Source organism: Chiloscyllium plagiosum, unplaced genomic scaffold (genome assembly GCF_037043375.1).
Source record: "Chiloscyllium plagiosum isolate Xiang-an unplaced genomic scaffold, Cpla_swu_hap1 HiC_scaffold_40, whole genome shotgun sequence".
NCBI lineage: Eukaryota > Metazoa > Chordata > Chondrichthyes > Orectolobiformes > Hemiscylliidae > Chiloscyllium > Chiloscyllium plagiosum.
The window spans coordinates 4,674,085-4,691,615 of NW_028270178.1; positions in this window are offsets into that span (position 1 = coordinate 4,674,085).

Sequence of the window (17,531 nt, forward strand, 5' to 3'; positions counted from 1 at the left end):
CCTGAACACTACGGGGTGATTTAGCACGGCCAATCCACCCTAACCTGCACATCCCTGAACCAGATGGGTAATTTAGCATGGCCAATCCACCCTAACATGCACATCCCTGAGCACCATGTGTAATTTAGCATGGCCAATCCATCCTAACCTGCACATCCCTGTACGCTATGGGTAATTTAACATGGCCTATCCAACCTAACCTGCACATCCCTGAACAAGATGGGTAATTTAGCATGCCCAATCCACCCTAACCTCCACATCCCTTAGCACCATGTGTAATTTAGCATGGCCAATCCACCCTAACCTGCACATCACTAGGCACTATGGGTAATTTAGCATGGGCAATCCTCTCTAACCTGCACATCCCTGAACACTATGGGTAATTTTGCATGGACAATCCACCCAAACTTGCACATCCCTGAGCATTATGTGGTAATTTAGCATGGCCAATCCACCCTAACCTGCACACCCCGGAACACGATGGGTAATAGAGCATGGCCAATCCACTCTCACCTGCACATCTCTGAGCACTATGGGTAATTTAGGATGGCCAATTCCCTCTAACCTCCACATCCCTGAACAATACGGGTAATTCAGCATGGCCAATCCACCCTAACATGCACATCCTTGAGCACCATGTGCAATTTAGCATAGCCAATCCACCCTAACCTGCACATCCCTGAACACTATGGGTAATTTAGCACGCCCAATCCACCCTAACCTCCACATCCCTGAGCACCATGTGTAATTTAGCATGGCCAATCCACACTAATCTGCACATCCCTGAGCACTATGGGGTAATTTAGCATGGCCAATCCACCCTAACCTGCACACCCCTGAACACGATGGGTAATTGAGCATGGCCAATCCACCCTCACCTGCACATCTCTGAGCACTATGGGGTAATTTAGCATGGCCAATTCCCTCTAACCTCCACATCCCTGAACATTACGAGTAATTCAGCATGGCCAATCCACCCTAACGTGCACATCCCTGAGCACCATGTGCAATTTAGCATAGCCAGACCACCCTAACCTGCACGTCCCAGAACACCATGGGTAATTTAGCATGTTCAATCCACACTAACTTGCTCATCCCTGAACACTATGGGTAATTTAACATGGCCTATCCACCCTAACCTGCACATACCTGGGCACTATGGGTAATTTAGCATGGCCAATCCACGCTAACCTACACACCCATGGGCACTATGGGAAAGGTAGCATGGCCAATCCAGCCTAACCAGCAAACACCTGGGCACTATGGGTAATTTAGCTTGGCCCATCCACCCAAACCTGCACATCCATGAACACTATGGGTAATTTAGCATGGCCAATCCACCCTAACCTGCTCATCCCTGGGCACTATGGGTAATGTAGCATGGCCAATCCACCCTAACCTGCACATCCCTGGTCACTATGGGTAATTTCGCATGGCCAATCCACCCTACCCTGCACATCCCTGGACGCTTTGGGCTATTTCGCATGGCCAATCCATCCTAACCTGCAGATCCCTGAACAAGATGGGTAATTTAGCATGCCCAATCCACCCTAACCTCCACATCCCTTAGCACCATGTGTAATTTAGCATGGCCAATCCACCCTAACCTGCACATCACTAGGCACTATGGGTAATTTAGCATGGGCAATCCTCTCTAACCTGCACATCCCTGAACACTATGGGTAATTTTGCATGGACAATCCACCCAAACTTGCACATCCCTGAGCATTATGTGGTAATTTAGCATGGCCAATCCACCCTAACCTGCACACCCCGGAACACGATGGGTAATAGAGCATGGCCAATCCACTCTCACCTGCACATCTCTGAGCACTATGGGTAATTTAGGATGGCCAATTCCCTCTAACCTCCACATCCCTGAACAATACGGGTAATTCAGCATGGCCAATCCACCCTAACATGCACATCCTTGAGCACCATGTGCAATTTAGCATAGCCAATCCACCCTAACCTGCACATCCCTGAACACTATGGGTAATTTAGCACGCCCAATCCACCCTAACCTCCACATCCCTGAGCACCATGTGTAATTTAGCATGGCCAATCCACACTAATCTGCACATCCCTGAGCACTATGGGGTAATTTAGCATGGCCAATCCACCCTAACCTGCACACCCCTGAACACTATGGGTAATTTAGCATGGCCAATCCACCCTAACCTGCACACCCCTGAACACGATGGGTAATTGAGCATGGCCAATCCACCCTCACCTGCACATCTCTGAGCACTATGGGGTAATTTAGCATGGCCAATTCCCTCTAACCTCCACATCCCTGAACATTACGAGTAATTCAGCATGGCCAATCCACCCTAACGTGCACATCCCTGAGCACCATGTGCAATTTAGCATAGCCAGACCACCCTAACCTGCACGTCCCAGAACACCATGGGTAATTTAGCATGTTCAATCCACACTAACTTGCTCATCCCTGAACACTATGGGTAATTTAACATGGCCTATCCACCCTAACCTGCACATACCTGGGCACTATGGGTAATTTAGCATGGCCAATCCACGCTAACCTACACACCCATGGGCACTATGGGAAAGGTAGCATGGCCAATCCAGCCTAACCAGCAAACACCTGGGCACTATGGGTAATTTAGCTTGGCCCATCCACCCAAACCTGCACATCCATGAACACTATGGGTAATTTAGCATGGCCAATCCACCCTAACCTGCTCATCCCTGGGCACTATGGGTAATGTAGCATGGCCAATCCACCCTAACCTGCACATCCCTGGTCACTATGGGTAATTTCGCATGGCCAATCCACCCTACCCTGCACATCCCTGGACGCTTTGGGCTATTTCGCATGGCCAATCCATCCTAACCTGCAGATCCCTGAATACTATGGGGTAATTTAGCATGGCCAATTCATCCTACCCTGCACATCCCTGGGCACTATGGGTAATTTAGCATGGCCAATCAACCCTACCCTGCACATCCCTGAGCACTATGGGTAATTTAGCATGGCCAATCCTCGCTAACCTGCACATCCCTGAGCACTATAGGTAATTTAGCATGACCAATCCACCCTCCCCTGCACATCCCTGAACACTATGGGTAATTTAGCATGGCCAATCCACCCTAACCTGCACATCCCTGAACACTATGGGTAATTTAACATGGCCTATCCACCCTAACCTGCACATACCTGGGCACTATGGGTAATTTAGCATGGCCAATCCACCCTAACCTCCACATCCCTGAGCACCATGTGTAATTTAGCATGTCCAATCCACCCTAACCTGCACATCCCTGGGCCCTATGGGTAATTTAGCATGGCCAATCCACCCTCACCTCCACATCCCTGTGCACCATGTGTAATTTAGCATGGCCAATCCACCCTCACCTGCACATCCCTGGGCACTATGGGTAATTTAGCATGGCCAATCCACGCGAACCTGCACATCCCTGGGCACTATGGGTAATTTACGACGGCCAATCAACCCTAACCTGCACATCCCTTAACAGTATGGGAAATTTAGCATGGCCAATCCACCCTAACCTGCACATCCCTTAACAGTATGGGTAATTTAGCATGGCCAATCCACCCTAACCTGCACATCCCTGGGCACTATCGGTAATTTAGCATGGCCAATACACCCTACCCTGCACATCACTGAGCACTATCGGTAATTTACCATGGCCAATCCACTCTAACCTACACGTCCCTGGGCACCATGGGAAAGGTAGCATGGCCAATCCACCCTACCTGCAAACCCCTGGGCACTATTGATAATTTAGCATGGCCAATCCACCCAAACCTGCACATCGCTGAGCACTCTGGGGTAATTTAGCATGGCCAATCCACCCTAACCTTCACATCCCTGAGCACTATGGGGTAATTTAGCATGGCCAATCCACCCTAACCTGCACATCCCTGAACACTATGGGTAATTTAGCATGGCCAATCATCCCTAACCTGCATATCCCTGGGCAATATGGGGTAATTCAGTGTGGCCAATCCCCCCTAACCTGCACATCCCTGAACACTACGGGGTGATTTAGCACGGCCAATCCACCCTAACCTGCACATCCCTGAACCAGATGGGTAATTTAGCATGGCCAATCCACCCTAACCTGCACATCCCTGTACGCTATGGGTAATTTAACATGGCCTATCCAACCTAACCTGCACATTCCTGAACAAGATGGGTAATTTAGCACGCCCAATCCACCCTAACCTCCACATCCCTTAGCACCATGTGTAATTTAGCATGGCCAATCCACCCTAACCTGCACATCACTAGGCACTATGGGTAATTTAGCATGGGCAATCCTCTCTAACCTGCACATCCCTAAACACTATGGGTAATTTTGCATGGACAATCCACCCAAACTTGCACATCCCTGAGCATTATGTGGTAATTTAGCATGGCCAATCCACCCTAACCTGCACACCCCTGAACACGATGGGTAACAGAGCATGGCCAATCCACCCTCACCTGCACATCTCTGAGCACGATGGGTAATTTAGCATGCCCAATCCACCCTAACCTGCACATCCCTGAACACTATGGGACAAATTCGCATGGCCAATCCAACCTAACCTACACATCACTGATCACTATGGGATAATTTAGCATGGCCAATCCACACTAACCTGCACATCCCTGAACACTATGGGCAATTTAGCATGGCCAATCCACCCTAACCTGCACATCCCTGAACACTACGGGGTAATTTAGCATGGCCAATCCACCCTAACCTGCACATCCCTGAATACTGTGGGTAATTTAGCATGGTTAATCTTCCCTAACCTACACATCCCTGAACACTATGGATAATTTAGCATGGCCAATCCACCATAACCTCCACATCCCTGAACACTATGGGTAATTTAGCAAGGCCAATACACCCGACCCTGCACATCCCTGAGCACTGTGGGTAATTTAGCATTGCCAATCCAGCATAACCTCCACATCCCTGGGCACTATGGGTAATTTCGCATGGCCAATCCACCCTAACCTGCACATCTCCATACACTATGGGTAATTTAGCATGGTCAATCTATCCTAACCTGCACATCCCTAATCACGACGGGAAATTTAGCATGGCCAATCCACCCTAACCTGCACATCCCTGAACACTATGGGTAATTTAGCATGGTCAATCTATCCTAACCTGCACATCCCTAATCACTACGGGTAATTTAGCATGGCCAATCCACCCTAACCTACGCATCCCTGAACACTATGGGTAATTTAGCAAGGCCAATCCACCCTAACGTGCACATCCCTGAACACTATGGGTAATTTCGCATGGCCAATCCACCCTGACCTACACATCCCTGAACACTATGGGTAATTTAGCATGGCCAATCCACCCTAACCTGCACATCCCTGAACACTATGGGTAATTTAGCATGGCCAATCCACCCCAAGCTGCACATCCCTGAACACAATGGGTAATTTAGCATGGCCAATCCACCCAAACCTGCACATCCCTGAGCACCATGGGGTAATTTAGCATGGCCAATCCACCCTAACCTACGCATCCCTGAACACTATGGGTAATTTAGCAAGGCCAATCCACCCTAACGTGCACATCCCTGAACACTATGGGTAATTTCGCATGGCCAATCCACCCTGACCTACACATCCCTGAACACTATGGGTAATTTAGCATGGCCAATCCACCCTAACCTGCACATCCCTGGGCACTATGGGTAATTTAGCATGCCCAATCCACCCTAACCTCCACATCCCTGAGCACCATGTGTAATTTAGCATGGCCAATCCACACGAATCTGCACATTCCTGAGCACTATGGGGTAATTTAGCATGGCCAATCCACCCTAACCTGCACACCCCTGAACACGATGGGTAATTGAGCATGGCCAATCCACCCTCACCTGCACATCTCTGAGCACTATGGGTAATTTAGCATGGCCAATTCCCTCTAACCTCCACATCCCTGAACAGTACGAGTAATTCAGCATGGCCAATCCACCCTAACGTGCACATCCCTGAGCACCATGTGCAATTTTGCATAGCCAGTCCACCCTAACCTGCACGTCCCAGAACACCATGGGTAATTTAGCATGTTCAATCCACGCTAACTTGCACATCCCTGAACACTATGGGTAATTTAACATGGCCTATCCACCCTAACCTGCACATCCCTGAGCACTATGGGTAATTTAGCATGGCCAATCCTCGCTAACCTGCACATCCCTGAGCACTATAGGTAATTTAACATGACCAATCCCCCCTAACCTGCACATCCCTGTACACTATGGGTAATTTAGCATGGCCAATCCACCCTAACCTGCACACCCCTGAACACGATGGGTAATAGAGCATGGCCAATCCACCCTCACCTGCACATCACTGGGCACTATCGGTAATTTAGCAAGGCCAATCCACCCTAACCTCCACATCCCTGATCACTATGGGTAATTTAGCGTGGCCAATCCACCCTCACCTGCACATCCCTGGGCACTATGGGTAATTTAGCATGGCCAATCCACCCTAACCTGCACATCCCTGGGCACTATAGGTAATTTAGCATGGCCAATACACCCTAACATGCACATCCCTGAGCACCATGTGTAATTTAGCATGGCCAATCCACCCTAACCTGCACATCCCTGTACGCTATGGGTAATTTAACATGGCCTATCCAACCTAACCTGCACATCCCTGAACAAGATGGGTAATTTAGCACGCCCAATCCACCCTAACTTCCACATCCCTTAGCACCATGTGTAATTTAGCATGGCCAATCCACCCTAACCTGCACATCACTAGGCACTATGGGTAATTTAGCATGGGCAATCCTCTCTAACCTGCACATCCCTGAACACTATGGGTAATTTTGCATGGACAATCCACCCAAACTTGCACATCCCTGAGCATTATGTGGTAATTTAGCATGGCCAATCCACCCTAACCTGCACACCCCTGAACACGATGGGTAATAGAGCATGGCCAATCCACCCTAACCTGCACATCCCTGAACACTATGGGTAATTTAGCATGGCCAATCCACCCTAACCTGCACATCCCTGAACACTATGGGTAATTTAGCATGCCCAATCCACCCTAACCTCCACATCCCTGAGCACCATGTGTAATTTAGCATGGCCAATCCACACGAATCTGCACATTCCTGAGCACTATGGGGTAATTTAGCGTGGCCAATCCACCCTAACCTCCACATCCCTGATCACTATGGGTAATTTAGCGTGGCCAATCCACCCTCACCTGCACATCCCTGGGCACTATGGGTAATTTAGCATGGCCAATCCACCCTAACCTGCACATCCCTGGGCACTATAGGTAATTTAGCATGGCCAATACACCCTAACCTGCACATCACTGAGCACTATCGGTAATTTACCATGGCCAATCCACTCTAACCTACATGTCCCTGGGCACCATGGGAAAGGTAGCATGGCCAGTCCACCCTACCTGCAAACCCCTGGGCACTATGGGTAATTTAGCATGGCCAATCCACCCGAACCTGCACATCCCTGGGCACTATGGGTAATTTAGCATGCCCAATCCACCCTAACCTCCACATCCCTGAGCACCATGTGTAATTTAGCATGGCCAATCCACACGAATCTGCACATTCCTGAGCACTATGGGGTAATTTAGCATGGCCAATCCACCCTAACCTGCACACCCCTGAACACGATGGGTAATTGAGCATGGCCAATCCACCCTCACCTGCACATCTCTGAGCACTATGGGTAATTTAGCATGGCCAATTCCCTCTAACCTCCACATCCCTGAACAGTACGAGTAATTCAGCATGGCCAATCCACCCTAACGTGCACATCCCTGAGCACCATGTGCAATTTTGCATAGCCAGTCCACCCTAACCTGCACGTCCCAGAACACCATGGGTAATTTAGCATGTTCAATCCACGCTAACTTGCACATCCCTGAACACTATGGGTAATTTAACATGGCCTATCCACCCTAACCTGCACATCCCTGAGCACTATGGGTAATTTAGCATGGCCAATCCTCGCTAACCTGCACATCCCTGAGCACTATAGGTAATTTAACATGACCAATCCCCCCTAACCTGCACATCCCTGTACACTATGGGTAATTTAGCATGGCCAATCCACCCTAACCTGCACACCCCTGAACACGATGGGTAATAGAGCATGGCCAATCCACCCTCACCTGCACATCACTGGGCACTATCGGTAATTTAGCAAGGCAAATCCACCCTAACCTCCACATCCCTGATCACTATGGGTAATTTAGCGTGGCCAATCCACCCTCACCTGCACATCCCTGGGCACTATGGGTAATTTAGCATGGCCAATCCACCCTAACCTGCACATCCCTGGGCACTATAGGTAATTTAGCATGGCCAATACACCCTAACATGCACATCCCTGAGCACCATGTGTAATTTAGCATGGCCAATCCACCCTAACCTGCACATCCCTGTACGCTATGGGTAATTTAACATGGCCTATCCAACCTAACCTGCACATCCCTGAACAAGATGGGTAATTTAGCACGCCCAATCCACCCTAACTTCCACATCCCTTAGCACCATGTGTAATTTAGCATGGCCAATCCACCCTAACCTGCACATCACTAGGCACTATGGGTAATTTAGCATGGGCAATCCTCTCTAACCTGCACATCCCTGAACACTATGGGTAATTTTGCATGGACAATCCACCCAAACTTGCACATCCCTGAGCATTATGTGGTAATTTAGCATGGCCAATCCACCCTAACCTGCACACCCCTGAACACGATGGGTAATAGAGCATGGCCAATCCACCCTAACCTGCACATCCCTGAACACTATGGGTAATTTAGCATGGCCAATCCACCCTAACCTGCACATCCCTGAACACTATGGGTAATTTAGCATGCCCAATCCACCCTAACCTCCACATCCCTGAGCACCATGTGTAATTTAGCATGGCCAATCCACACGAATCTGCACATTCCTGAGCACTATGGGGTAATTTAGCGTGGCCAATCCACCCTAACCTCCACATCCCTGATCACTATGGGTAATTTAGCGTGGCCAATCCACCCTCACCTGCACATCCCTGGGCACTATGGGTAATTTAGCATGGCCAATCCACCCTAACCTGCACATCCCTGGGCACTATAGGTAATTTAGCATGGCCAATACACCCTAACCTGCACATCACTGAGCACTATCGGTAATTTACCATGGCCAATCCACTCTAACCTACATGTCCCTGGGCACCATGGGAAAGGTAGCATGGCCAGTCCACCCTACCTGCAAACCCCTGGGCACTATGGGTAATTTAGCATGGCCAATCCACCCGAACCTGCACATCCCTGGGCACTATGGGTAATTTAGCATGCCCAATCCACCCTAACCTCCACATCCCTGAGCACCATGTGTAATTTAGCATGGCCAATCCACACGAATCTGCACATTCCTGAGCACTATGGGGTAATTTAGCATGGCCAATCCACCCTAACCTGCACACCCCTGAACACGATGGGTAATTTAGCATGGCCAATCCTCGCTAACCTGCACATCCCTGAGCACTATAGGTAATTTAACATGACCAATCCCCCCTAACCTGCACATCCCTGTACACTATGGGTAATTTAGCATGGCCAATCCACCCTAACCTGCACACCCCTGAACACGATGGGTAATAGAGCATGGCCAATCCACCCTCACCTGCACATCACTGGGCACTATCGGTAATTTAGCAAGGCCAATCCACCCTAACCTCCACATCCCTGATCACTATGGGTAATTTAGCGTGGCCAATCCACCCTCACCTGCACATCCCTGGGCACTATGGGTAATTTAGCATGGCCAATCCACCCTAACCTGCACATCCCTGGGCACTATAGGTAATTTAGCATGGCCAATACACCCTAACATGCACATCCCTGAGCACCATGTGTAATTTAGCATGGCCAATCCACCCTAACCTGCACATCCCTGTACGCTATGGGTAATTTAACATGGCCTATCCAACCTAACCTGCACATCCCTGAACAAGATGGGTAATTTAGCACGCCCAATCCACCCTAACTTCCACATCCCTTAGCACCATGTGTAATTTAGCATGGCCAATCCACCCTAACCTGCACATCACTAGGCACTATGGGTAATTTAGCATGGGCAATCCTCTCTAACCTGCACATCCCTGAACACTATGGGTAATTTTGCATGGACAATCCACCCAAACTTGCACATCCCTGAGCATTATGTGGTAATTTAGCATGGCCAATCCACCCTAACCTGCACACCCCTGAACACGATGGGTAATAGAGCATGGCCAATCCACCCTAACCTGCACATCCCTGAACACTATGGGTAATTTAGCATGGCCAATCCACCCTAACCTGCACATCCCTGAACACTATGGGTAATTTAGCATGCCCAATCCACCCTAACCTCCACATCCCTGAGCACCATGTGTAATTTAGCATGGCCAATCCACACGAATCTGCACATTCCTGAGCACTATGGGGTAATTTAGCGTGGCCAATCCACCCTAACCTCCACATCCCTGATCACTATGGGTAATTTAGCGTGGCCAATCCACCCTCACCTGCACATCCCTGGGCACTATGGGTAATTTAGCATGGCCAATCCACCCTAACCTGCACATCCCTGGGCACTATAGGTAATTTAGCATGGCCAATACACCCTAACCTGCACATCACTGAGCACTATCGGTAATTTACCATGGCCAATCCACTCTAACCTACATGTCCCTGGGCACCATGGGAAAGGTAGCATGGCCAGTCCACCCTACCTGCAAACCCCTGGGCACTATGGGTAATTTAGCATGGCCAATTCCCTCTAACCTCCACATCCCTGAACAGTACGAGTAATTCAGCATGGCCAATCCACCCTAACGTGCACATCCCTGAGCACCATGTGCAATTTTGCATAGCCAGTCCACCCTAACCTGCACGTCCCAGAACACCATGGGTAATTTAGCATGTTCAATCCACGCTAACTTGCACATCCCTGAACACTATGGGTAATTTAACATGGCCTATCCACCCTAACCTGCACATCCCTGAGCACTATGGGTAATTTAGCATGGCCAATCCTCGCTAACCTGCACATCCCTGAGCACTATAGGTAATTTAACATGACCAATCCCCCCTAACCTGCACATCCCTGTACACTATGGGTAATTTAGCATGGCCAATCCACCCTAACCTGCACACCCCTGAACACGATGGGTAATAGAGCATGGCCAATCCACCCTCACCTGCACATCACTGGGCACTATCGGTAATTTAGCAAGGCCAATCCACCCTAACCTCCACATCCCTGATCACTATGGGTAATTTAGCGTGGCCAATCCACCCTCACCTGCACATCCCTGGGCACTATGGGTAATTTAGCATGGCCAATCCACCCTAACCTGCACATCCCTGGGCACTATAGGTAATTTAGCATGGCCAATACACCCTACCCTGCACATCACTGAGCACTATCGGTAATTTAGCATGGCCAATCCACTCTAACCTACACGTCCCTGGGCACCATGGGAAAGGTAGCATGGCCAATCCACCCTAACCTGCACATCCCTGGGCACTATGGGTAAATTAGCATGGCCACTCCACCCAAACCTGCACATCCATGAACACTATGGGTAATTTAGCATGGCCAATCCACCCTAACCTGCACATCTTTTTACACTATGGGTAATTTAGCAGGTCCAATCCACCCTAACCTGCACACCCCTGAACACGATGGGTAATAGAGCATGGCCAATCCACCCTCACCTGCACATCACTGGGCACTATCGGTAATTTAGCAAGGCCAATCCACCCTAACCTCCACATCCCTGATCACTATGGGTAATTTAGCGTGGCCAATCCACCCTCACCTGCACATCCCTGGGCACTATGGGTAATTTAGCATGGCCAATCCACCCTAACCTGCAATCCCTGGGCACTATAGGTAATTTAGCATGGCCAATACACCCTAACATGCACATCCCTGAGCACCATGTGTAATTTAGCATGGCCAATCCTCGCTAACCTGCACATCCCTGAGCACTATAGGTAATTTAACATGACCAATCCCCCCTAACCTGCACATCCCTGTACACTATGGGTAATTTAGCATGGCCAATCCACCCTAACCTGCACACCCCTGAACACGATGGGTAATAGAGCATGGCCAATCCACCCTCACCTGCACATCACTGGGCACTATCGGTAATTTAGCAAGGCCAATCCACCCTAACCTCCACATCCCTGATCACTATGGGTAATTTAGCGTGGCCAATCCACCCTCACCTGCACATCCCTGGGCACTATGGGTAATTTAGCATGGCCAATCCACCCTAACCTGCACATCCCTGGGCACTATAGGTAATTTAGCATGGCCAATACACCCTAACATGCACATCCCTGAGCACCATGTGTAATTTAGCATGGCCAATCCACCCTAACCTGCACATCCCTGTACGCTATGGGTAATTTAACATGGCCTATCCAACCTAACCTGCACATCCCTGAACAAGATGGGTAATTTAGCACGCCCAATCCACCCTAACTTCCACATCCCTTAGCACCATGTGTAATTTAGCATGGCCAATCCACCCTAACCTGCACATCACTAGGCACTATGGGTAATTTAGCATGGGCAATCCTCTCTAACCTGCACATCCCTGAACACTATGGGTAATTTTGCATGGACAATCCACCCAAACTTGCACATCCCTGAGCATTATGTGGTAATTTAGCATGGCCAATCCACCCTAACCTGCACACCCCTGAACACGATGGATAATAGAGCATGGCCAATCCACCCTAACCTGCACATCCCTGAACACTATGGGTAATTTAGCATGGCCAATCCACCCTAACCTGCACATCCCTGAACACTATGGGTAATTTAGCATGCCCAATCCACCCTAACCTCCACATCCCTGAGCACCATGTGTAATTTAGCATGGCCAATCCACACGAATCTGCACATTCCTGAGCACTATGGGGTAATTTAGCGTGGCCAATCCACCCTAACCTCCACATCCCTGATCACTATGGGTAATTTAGCGTGGCCAATCCACCCTCACCTGCACATCCCTGGGCACTATGGGTAATTTAGCATGGCCAATCCACCCTAACCTGCACATCCCTGGGCACTATAGGTAATTTAGCATGGCCAATACACCCTAACCTGCACATCACTGAGCACTATCGGTAATTTACCATGGCCAATCCACTCTAACCTACATGTCCCTGGGCACCATGGGAAAGGTAGCATGGCCAGTCCACCCTACCTGCAAACCCCTGGGCACTATGGGTAATTTAGCATGGCCAATCCACCCGAACCTGCACATCCCTGGGCACTATGGGTAATTTAGCATGCCCAATCCACCCTAACCTCCACATCCCTGAGCACCATGTGTAATTTAGCATGGCCAATCCACACGAATCTGCACATTCCTGAGCACTATGGGGTAATTTAGCATGGCCAATCCACCCTAACCTGCACACCCCTGAACACGATGGGTAATTGAGCATGGCCAATCCACCCTCACCTGCACATCTCTGAGCACTATGGGTAATTTAGCATGGCCAATTCCCTCTAACCTCCACATCCCTGAACAGTACGAGTAATTCAGCATGGCCAATCCACCCTAACGTGCACATCCCTGAGCACCATGTGCAATTTTGCATAGCCAGTCCACCCTAACCTGCACGTCCCAGAACACCATGGGTAATTTAGCATGTTCAATCCACGCTAACTTGCACATCCCTGAACACTATGGGTAATTTAACATGGCCTATCCACCCTAACCTGCACATCCCTGAGCACTATGGGTAATTTAGCATGGCCAATCCTCGCTAACCTGCACATCCCTGAGCACTATAGGTAATTTAACATGACCAATCCCCCCTAACCTGCACATCCCTGTACACTATGGGTAATTTAGCATGGCCAATCCACCCTAACCTGCACACCCCTGAACACGATGGGTAATAGAGCATGGCCAATCCACCCTCACCTGCACATCACTGGGCACTATCGGTAATTTAGCAAGGCCAATCCACCCTAACCTCCACATCCCTGATCACTATGGGTAATTTAGCGTGGCCAATCCACCCTCACCTGCACATCCCTGGGCACTATGGGTAATTTAGCATGGCCAATCCACCCTAACCTGCACATCCCTGGGCACTATAGGTAATTTAGCATGGCCAATACACCCTACCCTGCACATCACTGAGCACTATCGGTAATTTAGCATGGCCAATCCACTCTAACCTACACGTCCCTGGGCACCATGGGAAAGGTAGCATGGCCAATCCACCCTAACCTGCACATCCCTGGGCACTATGGGTAAATTAGCATGGCCACTCCACCCAAACCTGCACATCCATGAACACTATGGGTAATTTAGCATGGCCAATCCACCCTAACCTGCACATCTTTTTACACTATGGGTAATTTAGCAGGTCCAATCCACCCTAACCTGCACACCCCTGAACACGATGGGTAATAGAGCATGGCCAATCCACCCTCACCTGCACATCACTGGGCACTATGGGTAATTTAGCATGGCCAATCCACCCTAACCTGCACATCCCTGATCACTATGGGTAATTTAGCGTGGCCAATCCACCCTCACCTGCACATCCCTGGGCACTATGGGTAATTTAGCATGGCCAATCCACCCTAACCTGCACATCCCTGGGCACTATAGGTAATTTAGCGTGGCCAATCCACCCTAACCTCCACATCCCTGATCACTATGGGTAATTTAGCGTGGCCAATCCACCCTCACCTGCACATCCCTGGGCACTATGGGTAATTTAGCATGGCCAATCCACCCTAACCTGCACATCCCTGGGCACTATAGGTAATTTAGCATGGCCAATACACCCTAACCTGCACATCACTGAGCACTATCGGTAATTTACCATGGCCAATCCACTCTAACCTACATGTCCCTGGGCACCATGGGAAAGGTAGCATGGCCAGTCCACCCTACCTGCAAACCCCTGGGCACTATGGGTAATTTAGCATGGCCAATCCACCCGAACCTGCACATCCCTGGGCACTATGGGTAATTTAGCATGGCCAATCCACCCTAACCTGCACATCCCTGAACACTATGGGTAATTTAGCATGGCCAATCAACCCTAACCTGCACATCCCTGAACACTATGGTAATTTAGCATGGCCAATCCACCCTAACCTGCACATCCCTGAAAACTATGGGTAATTTAGCATGGTCAATCTTCCCTAACCTGCACTTTTCTAAACACTGCGGGTAATTTAACATGGCCAATCTGCCCTAACCTACACATCACTGAACACTATGGATAATTTAGCATGGTCAATCTACCCTAACCTGCACATCCCTAAACACTACGGGTAATTTAGCATGGCCAATCCACACTAACCTCCACATCCGTGGGCACTACGGGTAATTTAGCATGGCCAATCCACCCTAACCTACACATCCCTGGGCACTATGGGAAAGTTAGCATGGCCAATCCCCCCTAACCTGCAAACCCCTGGGCACTATGGGTAACTTAGCATGGCCAATACACCAGACCCTGCACATCCCTGAGCACTGTGGGTAATTTAGCATTGCCAATCCACCATAACCTCCACATCCCTGGGCACTATGGATAATTTAGCATGGCCAATCCACCATAACCTCCACATCCCTGAACACTATGGGTAATTTAGCATGGCCAATCCCCCCTAACCTGCACATCCCTGAACACTATGGGTAATTTAGCATGGCCAATCCACCCTAACCTGCACATCCCTGAACACAATGGGTAATTTAGCAAGGTCAATCTACCCTAACCTGCACATCCCTCAACACTACGGGTAATTTAGCATGGCCAATCCACACTAACCTCCACATCCGTGGGCACTACGGGTAATTTAGCATGGCCAATCCGCCCTAACCTACACATCCCTGAACACTACGGATAATTTAGCATGGCCAATCCAGCCTAACCTGCACATCCCTGAACACTATGGGTAATTTCGCATGGCCAATTCACCCTAACCTGCACATCCCTGAGCACTATGGGCAATTTAGCATGGCCAATTCACCCTAACCTGCACATCTTTGGACTGTGGGAGGAAACCAGAGCACCCGGAGGAAACCCACGCAGACACGGGGAGAATGTGCAAACTCCACACAGTCAGTCAGTCGCCTGAGACGGGAATTGAACCGGGTCTCTGGCGCTGTGAGGCAGCAGTGCTAACCCACTGTGCTGCCCTGATGAAGAGGTCAAGCAGAATATTTTGAGTTCCTATGAAGTTGTACCAAAAGCCTGTAGACAGCAGCTCGGAAACATACAGAAGGGACCAGATCGGACTGACGTTGAGTTCGAAAGAATTAGAGTCATTGAGACGTACAACACAGAAACAGACCCTTCGGCCCAACCCATCCATGCCGACCAGATATCCCAAACCAAGTTAGTCCCATTTGCCAGCACTTAGCCCATATCCCTCCAAACCCTTCCTATTCATATACCCATCCAGATGCCTCTTAAATGTTGCAATTGTACCAGCCTCCACCACATCCTCTGGCAGCTCATTCCATACACGTACCACCCTCTGGGTGAAAAGTTTGACCCTTAGGTCTCTTTTAAATTTTTCCCCTCTCACCCTAAACTTATGCCCTCTAGTTCTGGACTCCCCGACCCCAGGGAAAAGACTTTGTCTATTTATCCTATCCATACCCCTCATAATTTTGTAAACATCTATCAGGTCACCCCTCAGCCTCCGACGCTCCAGGGATAACAGCCCCAGCCTGTTCAGCCTCTCCCTGTAGCTCAGATCCTCCAACCCTGGCAATATCCTTGTAAATCTTTTCTGAACCCTTTCAAGTTTCACAACATCTTCTCCAATAGGAAGGAGACCAGAATTGCACGCAATATTCCAACAGTGGCCTAACCAATGTCCTGTACAGCCACAACATGACCTCCCAACTCCTGTACTCAATACTCTGACCAATAAAGGAAAGCATACCAAACGCCTTCTTCACTATCCTATCTACCTGCGACTCCACTTTCAAGGAGCTATGAACCTGCACTCCAAGTTCTCTTTGTTCAGCAACACTCCCTAGGACCTTACCATTAAGTGTATAAGTCCTGCTAAGATTTGCTTTACCAAAATTTAGCACTTCGCATTTATCTGAATTAAACTCCATCTGCCACTTCTCAGCCCATTGGCCCATCTGATCCAGATCCTGTTGTAATCTGAGGTAACCCTCTTCGCTGTCCACTACACCTCCAATTTTGGTGTCATCTGCAAACTTACTAACTGTACCTCTTATGCGCGCGTACAAATCATTTATGTAAATGATGAAAAGTAGAGGGCCCAGCACCGATCCTTGTGGCACTCCACTGGTCACAGGCCTCCAGTCTGAAAAACAACCCTCCACCACCACGCTCTGCCTTCTACCTTTGAGCCAGTTCTGTATCCAAATGGCTAGTTCTCCCTGTATTCCATGAGATCTAACCTTGCTAATCAGTCTCCCATGGGGAACCTTGTCGAATGCC